This window comes from Danio rerio, chromosome 2, assembly GCF_052040795.2.
Source record: "Danio rerio strain M-AB ecotype USA chromosome 2, GRCz13ab, whole genome shotgun sequence".
NCBI classification, from domain to species: Eukaryota; Metazoa; Chordata; class Actinopteri; order Cypriniformes; family Danionidae; genus Danio; species Danio rerio.
Window position 1 is genome coordinate 52,091,959 of NC_141022.1, and position 12,565 is coordinate 52,104,523.

The 12,565-nt window shown below is 35.7% G+C and overlaps 1 protein-coding gene and 1 long non-coding RNA gene across 24 annotated transcripts in view; both read right to left on the bottom strand.

The window, feature by feature from the left end:
- Window positions 1-12,565, bottom strand: part of si:dkeyp-94g1.1 — a 204,767-nt gene that overhangs the window by 39,761 nt on the left and 152,441 nt on the right. The window lies entirely within an intron of this gene.
- On the bottom strand, window positions 8,127-10,939 carry LOC147846501 (uncharacterized). Its single transcript, XR_015479059.1, has 6 exons — window positions 10,887-10,939; window positions 10,460-10,558; window positions 9,367-9,493; window positions 9,113-9,198; window positions 8,754-8,796; window positions 8,127-8,656 (listed from the first exon to the last, which is right to left on the bottom strand). It is a non-coding gene; the product is annotated as an uncharacterized LOC147846501 (long non-coding RNA).

Genomic DNA, 12,565 nt, shown 5'->3' on the forward strand with positions numbered 1-12,565 from the left:
GTGACATGTTTTCATCACCTATCTCCGTGCTGCTATGTTCACCTATGTTTAAATTCATCTGGATAACCGGCAGGGCTAAGGGTTGAAATAGACAGGGAAAGAGACATGCTGTACGGCTATCCACTGTGTCTGCAGTCAGACCCAAGGATTTAAGAGGAGAAAAGTCCTCCTCATTTATAGTGTTTATATGATTGGCTTTATAATGATAATGAAATGAAGAAATTATGAATAAATCATGTTGCAGGGAATTAAATTACTGTTTATTTCTTTGCATTTTAACTTCATAAACTATAAAATCATGGGTCTCCTCACGGTTTGTGTCTCATTTTGTAAGCCAACTGATAACAGTTGTTCGCTCCCCTCTTTTTTCCCTTTGCCATGATGACAGTAGATAATATTTTACAAAATATTTTTAAGACACTTTTGTACAACTTAAAGTGACATTTAAAGGCTTAACTAGGTTAATTGAGTTAACTAGGCAGGTTACAGTAATTAGGCAAGTTTTTGTATAACATTAGTCTACAGAACAAACCATCGAAAAAACATGGGCTCTATTTTGACGGTCCATGCGCAGAGTGTAAACGCAGGGTGCAAACGCTTTCAGGGCGTGTCAGAACGCATTTTTGCTAATTTACGGATGGAAAAATCTGCTTTTACTCAAAGTAAGTCTAAGTGGAAAAAATGAGCATTTCACTAGTAAACAGTTAACAGTTTTTTTTAACAAAAAACTGTTAAACAGAGCATCTACTGCATGAGAATGAGAGATAATGAATCACTTTAATATTTTAAGCACAAATATTCTTTTCAAAACTATTTCTAAATCAGTTCTAATTTCCAGCAAACGAATAAATGAACAATATTAACGAAGTGTGTTCAAAAACCTAAAACACATGCTGTGCCCCTTATGGTCTAAAACCTGCAGGTGGACAAATCTTGTTTTTAAAAAAACAAATATAAATATGGATATAGTAAATAATACTGATAATAATAATAACATTATACAAAAGCAAATTGTTATGAATGAACTGAAAAAGCCTCCCGAGATGAAGAAGACATAAAAGCAGTGATTTTTCATATTTATGTAGGCTACAAAATAGTATGTTTTGTAATATTTTAATCCTTTATATTTATATCCTATATCTATTCTTATTATATCCTATATATATATCCTTAATCAAAATAGTGACGCGCCAGCAGTGCGCCTCAGAACACCTTCCTTTTTAGACCAGAACGCCTATGGGTGCACAAATGAGTGCTAATGCATTTGCTATTTAAACAGCGTAGCGCAACGCCTCAAAACGACTCTTGCGCCAAGCTGAAACTACCAAACAAGTATTGCGCCGCGCCTTGCGCCACATTGCGCCGGGTGTATAATAGGGCCCTATATAGCTAAAAGGGGCTAATAATTTTGCCCCTAAAATGGCTTTTTAAAAAATTAAAACTGCTTTTATTCTAGCCAAAATTAAACAAATAAGACTTTCTCCAGAAGACAAAATATTATCAGACACACTGTGAAAATTTCCTTGCTCTGTTAAACATCATTTGGGAAATATTTAAAAAAGAACAACTAATTCAAAGGACGGCTAACAATTCTGACTTCTACTGTAAATGTCACAATACATCTGAACTAACTAAAACCCTGTATTACTTTGTGACATTCTGAATTTTCTAACAAACTAAAAAAAATGTGACTAGTCAAATGCACACAATTGTGTCAAATCTTATACAGTCTTACAGTCTTTTTTTGCCAATATTTTGTATGTAAGCAGTTAATTATTGTGTCAATTAATCAGAAGCAACACAATTACTAAGTGAGGTCATTACATGTACACTACAGAGCAGATAAGTTTTAGTGAGTAGTACTGATAACTAAAATGTATTGGCCAAAATAAAAACATCACAACAAATGTGCATGAGCCAGAATGCATTTCAAAGCTAAATACACTTAAAATCGTTGAGCCCACATCAGCACTTTGGGTTGTGCCTTGTCTAGCAAATACGTTAGAAAAGTTGAAGTGCAAAAACCACAAGGGTTGGGCTGTTTCTCAAATATAACGGACAGTCCCAGCAAATTTGTATGTCTATACTGCAATCAAAAGCAGCAATTTATATTCTTTTTGCAATGATAGGCACAACAACACAAAATGTGACCATATGTGGTGAATATACATGCTTGACTGGAATACATTGAGGTCTCTGAAATTTCCATCCCCAACTTTATCTAGATAGTGGCATCAGCCATTATGTTTCTTTTGCTTGGTTTTTAAATAAACTAGTGCAAACATCTATGGCCAGTCCGCTATGCCACTGTTTGTGGCACGTTTTTTTGTGGCACCACTACTGTAGTCAACATTTGCAGTGGATCAAAATTGTCCTTAGACAAAAATGGGTGTTGTTAATAAGTTTTAGGAGAACTATGATGAAGGTTTTATAACTATAACTGATTTAGAAATTGAAAGACAGGCTTGTAGATGTTTGGAATAGTTTGTTTGTCAATGTGTGATTCAAGTTAACTGTCAATTGTTTTTTGTTTGTTGTTTGTTAGACCCATATGACATGTATACTGCCTAATCTTGGCCAGGTAGCGCTTGTAAAAGAGATTTTTAATCTCAATGTGTCTTTCCTGATAAAATAAAGGCTATAATAAGAATAATAAAAGGTTTTGATGTAAATGTTGACTACTGTAAATGTTCTTGGTGTTGTACCAGGCATAGGCAGGAAAACATTTCTCATAAAAGAAAGTCCTCCCTCTACTGTAGATAAAAATGTGCATGAAAGTAAACAACATTGTGGTTATACTTTAAGTCACATTAACATCACAAAATAAGTGCAATGCACTTATTGTGTTCATATTGTACTGCAGAGGACTTGATATATTATGCTGGGATGTGGGCAGGGTTAGGTAGATTTAAGGGTAGGTTAAAGTGTAAGGGATGGTCATCAGTGTAATTATAAATGTAATTACAGAAATTACATATGTAACTAGATTCTTAAAGTTTGAGAACAAACTTTGAGGCTGGCTTGTGAAAGCCTGATGGTAATAGTTTATTTAGTTTAAACAGTTTTAAAAAGTATGAAAAGATAGATAGAATTCTTCTCTATGATGTTCTGATACTGAGATATAGCTGCTGTTATATCGTTGCTAGGTTAGTCTGTTTTGTTGCTATGGAGTGGATTGACAGCTTAGACTGATGATGTATCAAAGCTTCTTGCCAGTATGAACAGTTAAAAGCAATACCCATGTCTATATCACACTGCAGCATGACGATAACAATCTAAACCTCTATAATGGCAGTTTATGGGACCGTTGCTAGGGTGCCGTATCTGGTTGTTAGGGGTGTGGCTAGAAAGTTAAAAGCTCATCAGTTATTGGTAGTTTGGTAGTCTGAGTTAAATGAGCCCAGTTAGAAGTTTGTGCGACAGTCGGATGTAGAGTTATGAGCTCACAAAGTTTGACCCCATGTAACGTCAATGAGAGTCTTTTGCAGTGGAAGTCTATGGGACAGTTTCTAGGGTCCCAAAAGTGGTTGCTAGGGTGTGGCCAGAAAGTAAAAAGCTCATCAGGTATTGGCAGTTTGGTAGTCTGAGTTAAATGAGCTCAGTTAGAAGCCTGTAGGACAGTCTGATGCAGAGTTATAAGGTCACAAAGTTTGGTCCAATGTTAAGTCAATGGGATTTTTCAGACGGTCCCGGGACGTTTTTCGGAAAACCAAAAGTCGGATCAGTCGGAAAAGATATAGCAACCTGAGTCAGACCAGTTTGGAGGTCTGGTGTGAGTTTGGTGGTCATAGCTTGAAAGCTCTAGGAGGAGATAGAGTTTAATTTTTAGTCTCAGAAGAAAAATAGGATAACAATAGTCTGGCTTGCTACACAAGCCAGCCTAATTATATGCAATTAATTGTAAAATATAGCTACAATACCTGTACATGTATGTTGAAACCAGAAGTTTACAAAAAGGCACATAACCATTTTTAAAAAGTCAGATGTTAATGTGACTACACCTTTTTTTTAGGTAAGTTAGGAAAAATGTGTTTCTGTTGTGCTTAATAGCAGAATAATGAGAGAGATATTTTTGAGAAATTGTTATAGCTTTTCTTGAAAGTCACGTTTACATACAATAAGATTATTATGCCTCTGAAAAAGCTCAGATGATGGTGTCAAGGTTTTTTAAGTTTCTGGTTGGCTAATTGACAACATTTGAGTTAATGAGAGGCAGAGCTGTAGAATATTATTTAAGGAAAACCTCAAACACACTGCTTTTTTGTGTGACAACATGGGAAAATCAACAAGCCAGAATCAACAAAAAAGCCAGATTACAATTTGCAAAATTACACTGGGAAAAAGAATAACTTTTGGAGACATGTCCTGTTGTCTAATGGAACTAAGATTGAACACTTTGGCCATAAAGACCAGTGTTACATTTGGAGGACAAAGGGGAAAGCCTTTCAAGTAGGAACACCATCCAAACTGTGTAGTATGGGGGCAGCAGCATCATAATGTAGGACTGTTTTGCTGCAGGAGGGACTGGTACACTTCACAGCATAGATGGCATCATGAAGAAAGAACATTATGTAGAAATACTGAAGCAATGTGTCAAGACATCAGCCAGGAAATTAAAACTTGGCCACAAATGGGTCTTCCAAACGGACCATGACCCAAAGCATACTGACAAATTAGGTAAAATGTGCTTTAAGGACAACAGGGTGAATGTTTTGAAGTGGCTATCACAAAGCCCTGATCTCAATCCTGTAGATTTGTGGGCAGAGCTGAAAAAGCTTGTGCGAACAAGACTGCCTACAAATCTGACTCAGTTACACCAATTTTTTTCAGGAGGAATGGGCCGAAATTCCTTCAAACTATTGTGAGAAGCTTGTGGAAGGATACCCAAAATATTTGACCAAAGTTATACAGTTTAAAATAAAAACATACCAAGTAAATGTATGTAAACCTTAGACTGTCTAGAAGAAAAAAATAAAATCATTTTCTCATTATTGTGGCATTTAGCAAATGTAAATCATTCAGGTAATCCTAACGAACCTAAAACAGTCAAAGTTTAGTATAATTTACCATCAGACATTTTGGTTATGTTCCTTTTTTTTTTAGAGTGTATGTAAACATCTGGTTTTAACTGTATGTGCATTGTACCAAACTATTCATTTAAAAAGGGAGAAAAAGATGAAGTTGTTCTTGGTTACACTTAAAGTCAAATTAACTACTATGACATACATCAGTAGTTAACATGACTTAAAATAAAAAGTAACCAAGAATAATTCTTCTTTTTTGACTTCTTACTACGATTAGGATCAGTTAAAAGATTTCAGTTCCTATTTATCATAACAAATGCAGATGTATGTTCTTTTCTGTAAACCTATTAGAGCTCTGATTTATTTGCCGTTATAGGTAATTGAAACCACAACTGATAGTAAATAGTCAATCTACTTATACTATAAAACCAGTGTGTTTGTGACAATATGTAAAAAAATGTAATAATATTATCAGAAAATGTTCATTTAAAACATTAAGCAGCATAACGAGCTGTTTTGTAGGGCTAAAAACCAATGGAAGTGATTGAGATCAGAAATCGAGTTTCAGAAGAGAAAAGGTAAGATTAGACAGAACTTCTTCAACAGACATTGCAAAACTTTCTTCACAAACCACAGCACCATTTCCCCAAAATTACGTTGCGTAAGCTTTATCTTGTTGTGAAGACAAGACATTATCATTAGTGAATCACTCTGAAATGTGTGTTTGCTTTTTTAAACTGCTTCTTCCATTGCTAAAAGTGACTTTTGCATGTTTGTGTTAATCAATATTTGCAAAAAAAAAAAGAAAAAAGAAAAAGAAAAAGAAATCAACGTCACCAAGAATTCTTTTCATTCATGTTTTAAATGAACATATGTAAGATTTACAAACAAGAAAACCCCTTGGCATGATATGGTCAACAAAGGGCTCATTCTGAAAATGTAACCCAATATAAGTTTCTGGAGATCTCGAATTATGTAGCCAGAGCTACGTATGGCTGCATGTTGTCTTTCAAACGAATGCTACAATGCGGTATGACGCCGTTCGCTTTCTCGCTAACCAGCTGACCACTTACCTGCATGTGAATAGCTTTCCCACTGTTACCAGTTTACCGCTATAATGTGGCTAAAGTCTGGAGAAGAACGGTTCCAGTAAGCATGCAGGGGAAAAAAACAATAGTAGTCAAAAAAATAAAATAAACAAGTAAATAAAAGGGTGAGAAGCTAAAACTGCAAAAAAAAAAAAAAAGAAAAGAAAAAAAAAAAGTAAGCCCCTGGGGCATATTCGGCGCTCTATAGAAATGTATATAGGGGTACGTAATCAGAATGAGCCTGGGTTGAATATGGTGTATGTTGGTAAATTCAGACTTGTTTAAGAAGCAAAAATAACTCAAACGATGAATTCATTCACAAATCACAATTTATTGTGGCTAATACATGTCTTTCACAGATGAAGCTCAGTCTAATCAAGGATTAGGCCATATTTTAATAATTACATTTCAGTCATTTTTATAAATATGCACCAGAATAAAATCCTTAATCATGTCTGTTAAAACAAAAAGGCACTGCTGTATTTTAAGATCAGCGAGTCCAAGTTTCTTTCTGTTTAGAAAGAGCTCAAGCTTAAATTTTAATCTGGGACAAAGCTTGTGAAACTGGCTGTAAAATATTCAGAAGCATCTGATTCATTCCTGGTAAAGATCTGACGTGTCATGATGTCAATGACTTTATCTAAATAGGTTTTAAGGTAGATACAATATACAGGGCAAAGCCAGACAAGGTTTCAGTAAAAAGGCGAAAGTGGTGTTAAATTGTTCCTTTAAAAAGAAAAGGAAAAACGGCAGGCAAGTTAATTCACCTTATTAATAGCCATTTGAATCTTTTCTTAAAATTGCAAACTGATATTTTCTCATAATATTTTTGCTGTATAGTCATGCAAACACTTGTTAATAGAGCAAGTAGTTTGACCATTTTCTGACGTTTATTATTAAATAATTTCTCCACCAGGCAACTGATTTGTAAGTTCCAAAACAATTGCAAAAACGAGCTCACGTCCACATTGCAGAATAAGGTTAATTATGAAGATTACTTGGACAGCATGTGTTAATCATATTTTAATATCTAAATTGTTTTGTTAAATTTGAAATTCATGCTTGTTAACTAACAATGACTAGCATTATTACAATTAGGTTGTAATAATGCATTTATTAACATGAACTAACAATGTACAATACATTACAGTATTTGTTAATGAAAAACAGTCATTTATTGTTAGTTAACAAGCATGAATTTCAAATTTAACAAAACAATAGTAGATATTAAAATATTATTAACACATGCTGTCCAAGTAATCTTCATAATTAGTTCATGTTAGTAAATAATTAATAATTAACTAATAAAACTTTATTATAAAGTCTGACCAGATTTTTGTGTGTGTGACTCCAGTCAGTCATATTTTGTTGGAATATTCAATCAATTCCATGCATGTTCAATAAAAAAAGGTCAGGAGAGGGTTTTTTTTAATGTCAAAAATCGTAATAATTCATTGGATACAAATGAACAATTCAATTCACAGAATTTTGTTATCCTTAATGCAATGCAAAAGTTACATTCAGGAGGTGTGCAACGCTTTTCATTTACTGACTTCAACTTATATAGGCATCTGATATTAACAGGTGGAGTTTGGTGAAATTCGTCACTTGCAGGGGCGGACTGGGACTAAAAATCATCCCTGGCACTGTAGCCACACAAGCCCACATTACCACACCGACACAGCCCCATCCACGGACACGCACATTCACTACTTATATTGGTGTACAGATGGTGAAATAATACAAGCAGTACACAGCAAAATATGGGGACCCAAAACAACTCTATGGGTGTTAATTTCAACACTTTGAAAGTGTCTCATGGGGTCCACTCAAAACAAAGTTAAATCAACACTTTCAAAAGGGTTGGCATATTAACACCGAAGTAAGGGTTAATTTTAACTCTGGGCAGAGTTAAAAAATTTAACTATATTTAACACCGCCTGGTGTAATATATTGTTATTTTATTCAACTCTCTTGAGTGTAAATATGGTAAAAAGGTCAAATAGACTGTAAATTACAAAAGAAAAAAACATTTTATTTGAAAACATTCACCACTTCAACAATTCATTCAGTTTTTAAAATGCAACAATGTCAAATATGCTTTAAATGTTTTATTAGTACAGACGGTATCAACAAAATATGTATGACCAGTGCTCAAAAAGGCTGTTTCAGTCCTTTAGTCCAAACTTGATGTGTTATCAGAGCAATTTGAAAGTTCAATATAGTGTCACTCATAGTTTTCTTCTGAAATTACATTTTAAACAACTTGGCTTGCAAATCTTTCACTTCTGGTGTTTCCTTGGTCCTCCATATCAAACAGAGCAGTTTAAATGAAGGTATAAATGCTGTAAACTTGTGTGAAAACAAACTGGAGCTAGGAAATCTCATCAAGCATGTCCTGTGAATGAAGTGCTTCCCAGCCACAGGATGACCTTTTTATCCATGACGAAGTAGTAGCTGCTGATCGCTCGTCTGCTGGTTCCTGATGCACGGATATACTGTAGGGTGATGCTCATCTAAGAACTCTTCAAGACTCCAGCATGACTAAGAAAAATGTTTGAAAACAAATTGCAATCAAATTCTATGATATATTTAAAAGAACATTTAAAGTAAATAAAACATTCAAGAAATCTAAACTCACCTTTTGAAAATCTTCATGATGATCCACAACTTGACTCTCCCAGCTGGTTGAGGTGACAGGTTATGGAAAAGTAGAAAAAACACATACATCACTGTTGGATCTCCAAAAACAATTAGATTAACCACTATGACTAGAACTGGACAAACAGGCAGCTGTCTGTCCAGAATCCTGAATTTAACACAACACTTGGAGCAAAATTTAGAGGAGCTTAAAATCTTTTATATCATTTAGTGATGCTGACTTCCCCAAAATATTGGCCACAGTGTAAAAAATATTCATAAACTTCATAAACAACAGTTTTCTGTAAGCGTGTGCGTGCGTTCGTGCGTTCGTGCATGCGTGCGTGCGTGTTTCTTTACCAGATTCAACTTGTTAGGCCCTTTCAGGTCCAGAATTGAGGCCACCTTTACTGGAGTCTAGCAGATGTTTTAGGTCCAAATATAACCTAAAATATTAGGATAAGCAGAAGTGCAAAGTAAAGAGCAAAACATTATTTAAGTAACAGTTCACCCACAATACAAAACTTATCACCTTCATGTCATTCATTATTCTTTAATGCTCTAATACCCTCTCAGCTTATTGTGAAACAAATACAGAACTTTATCAAACATACCTTCATTATTATCACCACATATGACAAAGAAGGTGTGCTTGGTCATTTCACCAACTCTGGAAATACACCATCCGTCTCTAATCAGCCACCGTCACAGGGTCTTGTGTTATTGTATAGAGAACTGTGGCTGTTAAAAAAACAACAAAAAATTAGTATCTAACACATATGCATAACCTTCAGATAAAAAGGAGAGATGAACATCACAAAGTATGCCTCACACTTTTTCAGATATCTTTTGAATCAGATGTTGATTATTGATAATAAATCTACAAATCAAACCTGTATCATCATTAGGCTGCTCAAATATGAATCAGTTGATTAATTTTACAGACAGGCGGCTGTTTACAACGCACTAAATTGTCTTTAATAAAAAGGAAATGTTGTGTACAGTACATGCTAAGTTTAGCCTATAGTTTTAAGCACAATATCATGCGGGAGAAAAAGCTTGACTAAGATGTTCCTGACTACAGAAATAGCCTAACTTACTAACGTCAGACATCCCGAGTTGGGAAAAGTAATTTTCGGGGGATAGAGTTGATTTGCGGGAGGTAGCGGGAGAAATAAGTACCTAAAGAACAATGCTGAGTTGCGCGCGACGTACCTAACGTTAAAGAGCGGTGGGGGTGACTTGCGCGCGACGTACCTGAAGAGCTGGGAGGGATGCGGTGGAGAGGGGTGTGCAAAGTGTTTAATGACCGGGCGGGAGACGCGCGATTTCCGGGAGATTATCATTCATTTGCGGGCATCTACTTGGGCATCTGGGAGTCTCTGTGCATTTGCGGGATAACGTTAACGTTAGTCCCACAACTTCCGGGAGACTTCTGTAACCTTAAAAGTCTGAGAAAGTGCAAGCGCGGTCATTTAAAGACATTAATGTTAACATTCCGACTTTAATGGTTGTCAACGCTTAATATAATTCAAGCGTATGTTATCACGCGAGTCTATGGACTAACGGTATATGGACGGCCACGAATGAACCAGTTTAAAAGGGCCGCGGTGTTTAAAACAACCAAATTAACGTACACGAATAACAAACAATCATATGTTTTAGTCAGGAAGCCTTTTACAAGTAAGCATATGTTCATTTACTCACCAGATATGTTTTAGAAACTCTCCGGAGCTTATGGAAACCGTCCTGTGTTGCCGTTAGCATCCGGGCAGAGTAGGTTAGGCTGCTCCGGTGAATCTCTCGCTAGTTTGTTTCGAATTAAAGGAGAAGTGTCCATTTTATTTTACAGATGGGTAACAACGCACAAAATGGCATTAAGCGTGACAGAAATGTGTTGAACATGTACATTTGATGTTTTTATGCATTATGTATGCGTGAGCATATATAAAAACATTCTTGAAAAGAAGTGAATAGTAATGCAGTTAAGCTAGATACACAAACGACCATGAATGAACCGCAGAAGTTTAAAATTGTCACTCCATTCTGAAGTTATTAACTTAACAATATGTTTACAACTGTATTTCCTTAGAGAAAGTCAGTAAAATACCAACATTTAGGTAGTTTGACTCACCAGTTGCTGTTCTAAACCTCAGATGGAAAATGGCGTCTGGAAAATTCTTCAGTGACTGGGGCTGCATGAATTCCCGGATGTTGGAAATAACACCACCAAGTGTAGAAAAGATAACTCCTTGATTTCGCACTGAATAAAATCAATTCTAACTCTTATTATATTCATTTATTAAAATCTATCTCTTTAACGTCAACACTTTACTCTGAAATGCTTCAACACCGAGAATTTAACTCAGATGAATTTGCTGTGTACCATAGATATTTAAACATTTAATGTATGTGACTGGAACAAAAACAAAACATTTATAACAAAGTTATATATGTTCATTTCATTCATTCATTTTCTTTTCGGCTTAGTCCCTTTATTAATCTGGGATCACCACAGCAGGATGAATCGCCAACTTATCCAGCATGTGTTACGCAGGGGATACCCAATTCACCTATAGCACCTGTTTTGGACTAGTGAGGGAGACCGGAGGGAAACCCACGCAAACATGCAAACTCCACACAGAAACACTAACTGACCCAGCTGAGGCTTGAACCATCGACCGTCTTGCTATAAGGCGACAGTGCTACCCACTGCGCTGTCCCCTGTTGAGACTATTTCAGTTGATTTTATGCATTTGGCAGCGTCTGATTTTAGAGCAATTTTTTGCTTTCTCTGAGCTTTTCGGCACCACCTATCCTTTTTTTTTACGTTCCATCTCTGACAATTAGCTTGTGTTGAACTTATGGTTTGTTTGACATTCTTGCCAGATTTTGATTACGTCCACGTAACCTCTGATTGGGTCAGCCCCTCTCGAAACGAGCTGGCCATTGCTGATTGGTCATTGCTTAACATTTATTATTATTATTATCATCATCATAATATTCACATCTTGCAAGAGATAAAAGCTGCCTGCATGTAAAAACAATACATATAAAAATAAAAAATAGCATAACAGCCCAAATTTAAAGAATGGTCCAGCCCTTCTGGCATTTGCCAGAATATCCAGATGGCCAGTCCGCCCCTGGTCACTTGTCAATCATTCTCCAGTCTTCCATTGGCTGCACCCATCCATGCAAACTCTTTTTCAATGAATTCTCGGCACAACATTAAAAACATAAGACTTTCTGTCTGTTCTGTGTTCAGTTTTAACACCTTTCTGTTTCTGCAAAGCTGAATTTAATTTTGGACAAGCATTTATCTACCTCTGCAAAAATGCTTCATTAGTATGCCAAGCATATCAGACTTGAGAAAAACTTCAGTTTATATATAAATAACCAATATAAAAAATTGTTTGATGTAAAAGGAGACAAAAATATTTAAAAATATATTCCTTTTTCCCAACATTTTCACAGTGGAGGAAGTTAAGCAGTGAATGTCCAAAAAAGGAGAGACTGACAAACACTCATTTCTGAAGAAAACAAGTATAAAAGCACAGCACCCACTGCAGCCTATAAATGACCCCAAACTGTGGCCATCAATAATGATAGAAAACAAGAAACAGTGGGTGGGCAAATAGACTGAACTAAACATCTTCCCTAAAATAACGCATAGCCATGTAGGAAAAAATAACCTGCCACAGCAGTGCATTGGCCATTCTGAGAATAACCTGAAATAATCCACACGCAGAAACTTTTAAACATCTCTTAATACGACAACGGCTTCTGACAGAAAGTGCAGATATACATGCTCAT